The sequence below is a fragment of the Amia ocellicauda genome, chromosome 8, assembly GCF_036373705.1.
Source record: "Amia ocellicauda isolate fAmiCal2 chromosome 8, fAmiCal2.hap1, whole genome shotgun sequence".
Taxonomy (NCBI): Eukaryota; Metazoa; Chordata; class Actinopteri; order Amiiformes; family Amiidae; genus Amia; species Amia ocellicauda.
In genome coordinates this window covers 15,106,860-15,114,212 of record NC_089857.1, presented here as the reverse complement: position 1 = coordinate 15,114,212, position 7,353 = coordinate 15,106,860, and positions in this window count along the sequence as shown.

The window sequence follows — 7,353 nt, the reverse complement described above, 5'->3', positions numbered from 1 at the left end:
TAGATGGTTTCTTTTGACTTCTGCAGCTGGTGGGTGGGGGGCAACTCAGGAACCTATTGCCTGTTGCTATGAAGACAGTTTTTGCTAATTCATTCTCTCTAGTTATTTTTAATTAAGAATGGCAATGTGTGATAATAAACTCAACTTTGATTTGGTTGCATTGGAATATTCTTTCATTTTTTTATGATTTCTGTAGCTTTTTGAGTTTTCGCTCTTCTATTTTTCTCTCTCTCATAAGAGTTAAAACAATGCCTCAAAATATGTAATATTATAATTAGAGTCATGATTCCTAGCAACAGGCAACATTTTTTTTTTTTTTTGGTTCCCCACTAAGTAAATGGCTTTACATTTTTTATGATTACAGAATTAAGCAAGGACCTTATCTTAGTTTGGTACAAAGCACTGAAGTGGACTGAGAGTATGAATGCCAACCCTGGAGCCAATTGCCTTATTGAATGGGCTGATTGAAACAAACTGTGAAAAGCAGGTGTCACTAGATGATAAGCCTGCTGTAAGGTGAGTTTTTGCAGCCGAGTAGTTCTGTCCAGATGCTGGAACTTCAATGAAAATGAGAGCCAGCATAGCTGTTATGAAATGGGAACAGCTTGAATGAGAAAGTTTTGAGACAAGAGCCAGGTTTTGACATTGAATTAGGGCACATGATTAATTATGTGTGATTGATTGTTGCTGTGAAATTTTGTATTTCATTTATTTTTATTTTTCTGGACCACCTTCTCCACCAGAGATGGCAAAACATAACAATGGGATGCAAGTTCATAAAAGTGTGTTGAAGAATTATGGATGAAACAGGGAGTACCACAGGCCAAGACAAAACCAGCCAGTGAAACCAAGAGGTGCAGCGTGAAGTAGATTGAAACTTTCAGTGAAAAAGTGCATTTCTTTCTTTCATTTTTAAAAATTTTAAAAAATTTTAAAAACTTCAAGATCAGCTGCATCATTATATAATAAAAATCATTTCATGGTGGCCCACAAACTAGGGTTTATTCTGTTTATACTGGTAAGTGGTATAGTTCATTTACAGAAAGATTATATTCCCTGCAAAGGTGAGATTGCTTAGCTGAGTATCTTTGCTATCCAAAACTGCTTGCTAATTGTGTTGGTGAAAATATATCTGATAATTTATATTATTCAAGGATATAAAAGTTTTCAACAAAAATAATACAAGTGCCAGGGCAAAATAATGTTACAGGCAAGGCAACATTATGGTTTTCATAACGTGAAAGAAACAGCCCACTTGATAATTGATTGACATGTGCTTTTTACTATTTGCTGTAGGGACTATCTAGTTAATCATAATTCTGATGAATCCTCCAAGTAAAGGGATTCATCTGCTAAGTTCTTTGTTCTCAGTTGCTTCAAATCTAAACAGCTCATCTCAAAGGGGAAATAAGAACAGTGAATCCTAATAGAATTAAACAATACATCCATCCATCCATCCATCCATCTTCAAAACCGCTTATCCTGGTGAGAGTCGCAGAGAAGCCGTAAACAATACATCTTCTATATATTATACACAAACAGACACACACAATTTTAACTCAACATCCTCTGAAAAAGTTAATGTCAGTATAATTTTCTTGTTTCATTTTATTTTATTTGGATATATAACAAAGTACATACAATAGTTGTGTATTTCCAATAACCTAAGGCAGTCCAAGCTTTGGCACACTGAAGGTTTCATCTGTTCAATTGTATTCAGTTTTTAACATATTGCAATTAAAAAATTAAAGTGAGGAAGTGCTATCAAGGCTACTGATTGTTCTTTAGGGAGGCCTTACGTGGTTTTCACATTATATCAAGTAGGAAGGAAAAGCTAAGAAAAGTTGATCAATTACAAGGCAGAAGTGCAAACACAATCTGTTTCAGCGGAGGCACTAAATTGGACTGAGTGTTCATGCGATTAGTTTGGGTAAAGTTGACTGGGAACCCTGCCTCAACTCTTCACAGTCAAACTGTTTGCTTAATTATGTTTATTCTCCAAATGGCTCTTAGTCATGGCTGTTTTTTTTTTCAATATATATATATAAATCGCAGTCCAGAAAGAGTGAAATCTGGCTTGGTGCCAGTGCTGGAAAGCAGTAATAAAGATGACTTCATCTCATAATATAAGCAGCAATAATTGTGATGCCATTATAATCACTCTTTCAGGAATTCAATGAAAACCCTTTCTTTCAAAGGCTTAACTAGCAGGGACCAGTTTCATATTTTAATCAGGCTGTTTAATAAGACTGATAAACAAAAGCCTCCCCACTAATTTGCCCTACATGGATCAATGCAATAGAGAGAATGGAGACAAAAAGACAATATATTGCATTGCAATCCTCCCACCCTCTTTCCAACAGGAAAATGTGCCTACATACAAAAACTTCAAACCTATATGTAGGTGAAACAAATAATATTTCTAAAACCTATTTTATTTCTGGTTATTTTTGCAGCTTTTTCAGGAAATGGTGAAGACATTTTGCTGTGTGGGAAAGATCCTTTAAAATCTGCTGCCATTTTATCTGCCTTCTTTGACATTTTCTCAAACTCACATAAGTTGATTAATTGCTGTTGCTGTGCATAACAGGAATCGATGCCAGGAATGGTTAACTATATTCAAAACTATTGGAATGGAATAAACATTGTCCATTCGCTCTCCTGCATTGATCCATGTGGACCTAATTTTGTGATAATATCTGTTTTTTAAACGATTTTGGGCACTATCTCTTTGAATATTCTTAATAAGCCTACTTTAAACAGCTGGATGCAAAGCTCTTGTGGATAATGTTTCAGCAAAATCCACAGCAACATACTGATGCATTTCTATTTAAAAGAAGAAGAAAAAAAACATATAAAGATTATAGAAACTGTGTCCAAATCGCAATTTCTTTCTATGTAGCAAAACCTCTTCATCTGAACACAAAAGGAGCCTCAATGAAAGGGTTTTCAACAATGAATATTATATAATAAAGGACCTTTTCTTTGTTAAAGAAACACCACATTCATAGTTCATAATTTTGCCCATTATTTAAATCTTGTAATAAAGGAAATGAAGGAGAGAAACTTGAAGTAATTAGTGCAGTTCCACGGGGGAATTAAAGGATTTATGCATTTTGCACATCTTCATTACATAAATGATGTTACAGTCCGTAAACTTGATTAATTTTCAGGTGACAAAAGGAAGGCGACTAGCTTATAGTGCAGTAGCAGTAAAGGAACCATAATAAGACTTAGAACCTATTAAAGACTAGACAGAAACCTACTGATTTAAATGTAATGGTAATGTATATAAAGTACAACATGTCCAGTATGTATGTACATAGAATATACACTCACCTAAAGGATTATTAGGAACACCATACTAATACTGTGTTTGACCCCCTTTCGCCTTCAGAACTGCCTTAATTCTACGTGGCATTGATTCAACAAGGTGCTGAAAGCATTCTTTAGAAATGTTGGCCCATATTGATAGGATAGCATCTTGCAGTTGATGGAGATTTGTGGGATGCACATCCAGGGCACGAAGCTCCCGTTCCACCACATCCCAAAGATGCTCGATTGGGTTGAGATCTGCTGACTGTGGGGGCCAGTTTAGTACAGTGAACTCATTGTCATGTTCAAGAAACCAATTTGAAATGATTCCACCTTTGTGACATGGTGCATTATCCTGCTGGAAGTAGCCATCAGAGGATGGGTACATGGTGGTCATAAAGGGATGGACATGGTCAGAAACAATGCTCAGGTAGGCCGTGGCATTTAAACGATGCCCAATTGGCACTAAGGGGCCTAAAGTGTGCCAAGAAAACATCCCCCACACCATTACACCACCACCACCAGCCTGCACAGTGGTAACAAGGCATGATGGATCCATGTTCTCATTCTGTTTACGCCAAATTCTGACTCTACCATCTGAATGTCTCAACAGAAATCGAGACTCATCAGACCAGGCAACATTTTTCCAGTCTTCAACTGTCCAATTTTGGTGAGCTTGTGCAAATTGTAGCCTCTTTTTCCTATTTGTAGTGGAGATGAGTGGTACCCGGTGGGGTCTTCTGCTGTTGTAGCCCATCCGCCTCAAGGTTGTACGTGTTGTGGCTTCACAAATGCTTTGCTGAATACCTCGGTTGTAACGAGTGGTTATTTCAGTCAAAGTTGCTCTTCTATCAGCTTGAATCAGTCGGCCCATTCTCCTCTGACCTCTAGCATCAACAAGGCATTTTCGCCCACAGGACTGCCGCATACTGCATGTTTTTCCCTTTTCACACCATTCTTTGTAAACCCTAGAAAAGGTTGTGCGTGAAAATCCCAGTAACTGAGCAGATTGTGAAATACTCAGACCGGCCCGTCTGGCACCAACAACCATGCCACGCTCAAAACTGCTTAAATCACCTTTCTTTCCCATTCAGACATTCAGTTTGGAGTTCAGGAGATTGTCTTGACCAGGACCACACCCCTAAATGCATTGAAGCAACTGCCATGTGATTGGTTGGTTAGATATTTGCATTAATGAGAAATTGAACAGGCGTTCCTAATAATCCTTTAGGTGAGTGTATATTATGTCAAATGTGTGTAGTTAACTTGATGCAAGAAGCAAGTTTTGAAAAGACATAGAAGTTTCTTTGTCCAGGGAAACTATATATAAACTATATATAAACAAAATATGAGGTATACATTAATGTTAGCAATGTAAAAAGACAGAGGTCATTTAGCTACATTGTTCTACCAAAAAAACATAAAACATAATAGAAATGAAGGTGGGAACAAAGCTCAGAGTCCGAGATAACATTTCCTTCGCTCTTGCGGATGTGAAGATATCAAAGGTAATGCTGATGGGATATCTTTAACCTCTGTTAACAGCCAATTAGCTGATCCTCTGCTTTGTCAAGATTTATTTTTAGCTGTTTCATCACATTCAGTTAGATTTATTTTGAGAGCAGCTATCTCTCTGTCTGCTTGCGCTAGATACAGCGCTGATTACCATAACATCAGCATAACAATGAAGACTAAGATGTACTCCTAGAGATAATGTATACACACTACACAGGACAGGGCTGAATGGTTTGATACTATTATAAACTGCATTGTATACTCCTAACTTGTATTTACCTAAAGGGGAAATTGTCCTGGGTGGATGGCATGTGTGTGTGTGTGTCTGATAACTGCAGGCCGGCTTCACCCTAACAGTCTAACAGCGGCATTTCTGTTGTATAGAGAGCACTATTTCCACTAATTTATCTACAATTAAGTGGTGGAATTAGGGTTACTCTTTACCCTTAGAGGACGGACCAGGCTTGGGACAGATTTAAAGTTGACTTTGGGAGTCAGTTTCCATCAGATGGATAAATGCATGGTTACTGAGGCGGGAAGATAATAATGTCACTGATTTAGAAACATGCTCATCAATGTTTGATTCACGGATTAAGCATTGTGCTAGTCATATGCCACTTCACAAAACAATAAAAAGCAAATGTCAAATGGAAGGAAAATAAATCCTCAGAGGGACTTCCTGGACAATCACTCATGAAAAATCAACAGAAACTACAACAAAAACTTGTGTTTATTTATTTTGTTTGAAAGTTCTTATTATTGACATAATTGTAATATAAAATGAAAAGAATAGAGAAGCCCCCCAAAATGGAGAGTGACATTGTTATTGTTAATAGGGCTATTTATACAACATTTTTTGTGCATTGGCAAAACACCTGTCAGCATTCAAACACTGACAAGTGTCACCTTCTTCAACAGCATTGTGTTTTCTTAGGAGATGACACGAACATTATTTTCTCTAAGCATGTCTCAAATAACAGTGCTTTTTGATTTAGATTAAACATGACAGGTAACTTGCTTTTCTCAGAGTGAGCGAAACTCACTAATTATTTTCACATAAAGATGCAAGAAACCAGAGACTTGCAGTAGCATTTCATAGAATATTCTTCCAGAATAAATGTGTGTGTGTGTGTGTGTAAATATATAGTATAAATCTATCCAGTGGTACATTTGCACAATCCTATTCATGTGCTGCCCAAATTACGATGATAATATTTCTACTTTTATTATTATTATTGACAGATTATTTATTTATCCATGGCATAATAAGTAACAACTACAACAAAAGTCATGGAAGTGTAATTTTGAAAACACAAAGCAAAATATTAGGAAGAAAAAAATCAATAGTATTGAATCCTCACCAGAAAAATTGAAGAAATTATTTCCTGAAATGTAGTGTTTGGACGCTGTCAGCAAAAGGGCAAAGCCTCAGTCCAAGAAATTGATCAAAGAAAAATAATCAATACAAACGTATTATTAAAGATTTGCACAAAATGTAATATTTATATGTGTGGGTTAGATATTCAAAATGCAATCTGTTCATTACAAGGCTGTATATAAAGTGTTGTGCTCTTCTGTGCTTTTTCAGTCAGCCAAGGCAAATTCATTTATCAATGCAGGAATAACAATTACAACTGGAAGCATTGCTTGGAGCGCCTGTTTAATACTGCTCATGTGGAGCAGTTTTATAATGAATAATAGTCTAAAGATTTTGACACACACAGTAGAATTGTTGCAGAAGTGTTGGTGGGAGAGATGCTGAATGGACACCTGATCAAAGCACATAAAAAGTTGTTGAGGATGAAAGCTTTGCCACATGTATAGTTCATATAGCCTGATGTTTTTACTTGGGGATCTAGATGAAGTTAGGAATGGTTTGACGGTTACGTTAAGCTTATTTAGAGCACATTATGTTGAGGAATTTACCTACATTTACATTAACTTATGTGTTACAATTAGGAGAATGTTTTGGTCTGGCCTTAGGTTTAGAGTTCCCAGAAAACATAGGTTCTCATTAAGGTTAGGGATGCTTTTCTATTGAGGAAACTGAATCTGGTGTCGATGTGTTTGGGCCGGCCTTGAAATGTTGGTGTTGGCTAGGGTTGGGGTTCAGGCTGTTGGCCGGCCCTAGTAACTTACTGATGCAATATATCGGGTTACAGTGAAAAGTATTTTCTTGCTCCAATGAAATGCAGTATCAGAATTCAGCATAAAGGTTATGAATATCATTTAAGACGAATTACTGCAATTGCCGTATCTGTATTAACTGAATACTGTATAATTTAAAATGTTCATGATTAAACACAACAATAGTAATAATAATAATTCAAAATGATAATATCTGAGGAATCTTAATTTTAAAGGGAAAACAGATTATTGTAAGCATTGTTTTTTGGTAATTTTTAAGTTGTTTATAGTGAATGTTTTTTGAATATTATTATTATTATTATTATTATTATTATTATTATTATTATCTGTATTATTATTATTATTATTATTATTATTATTATTTAATAACAGCAC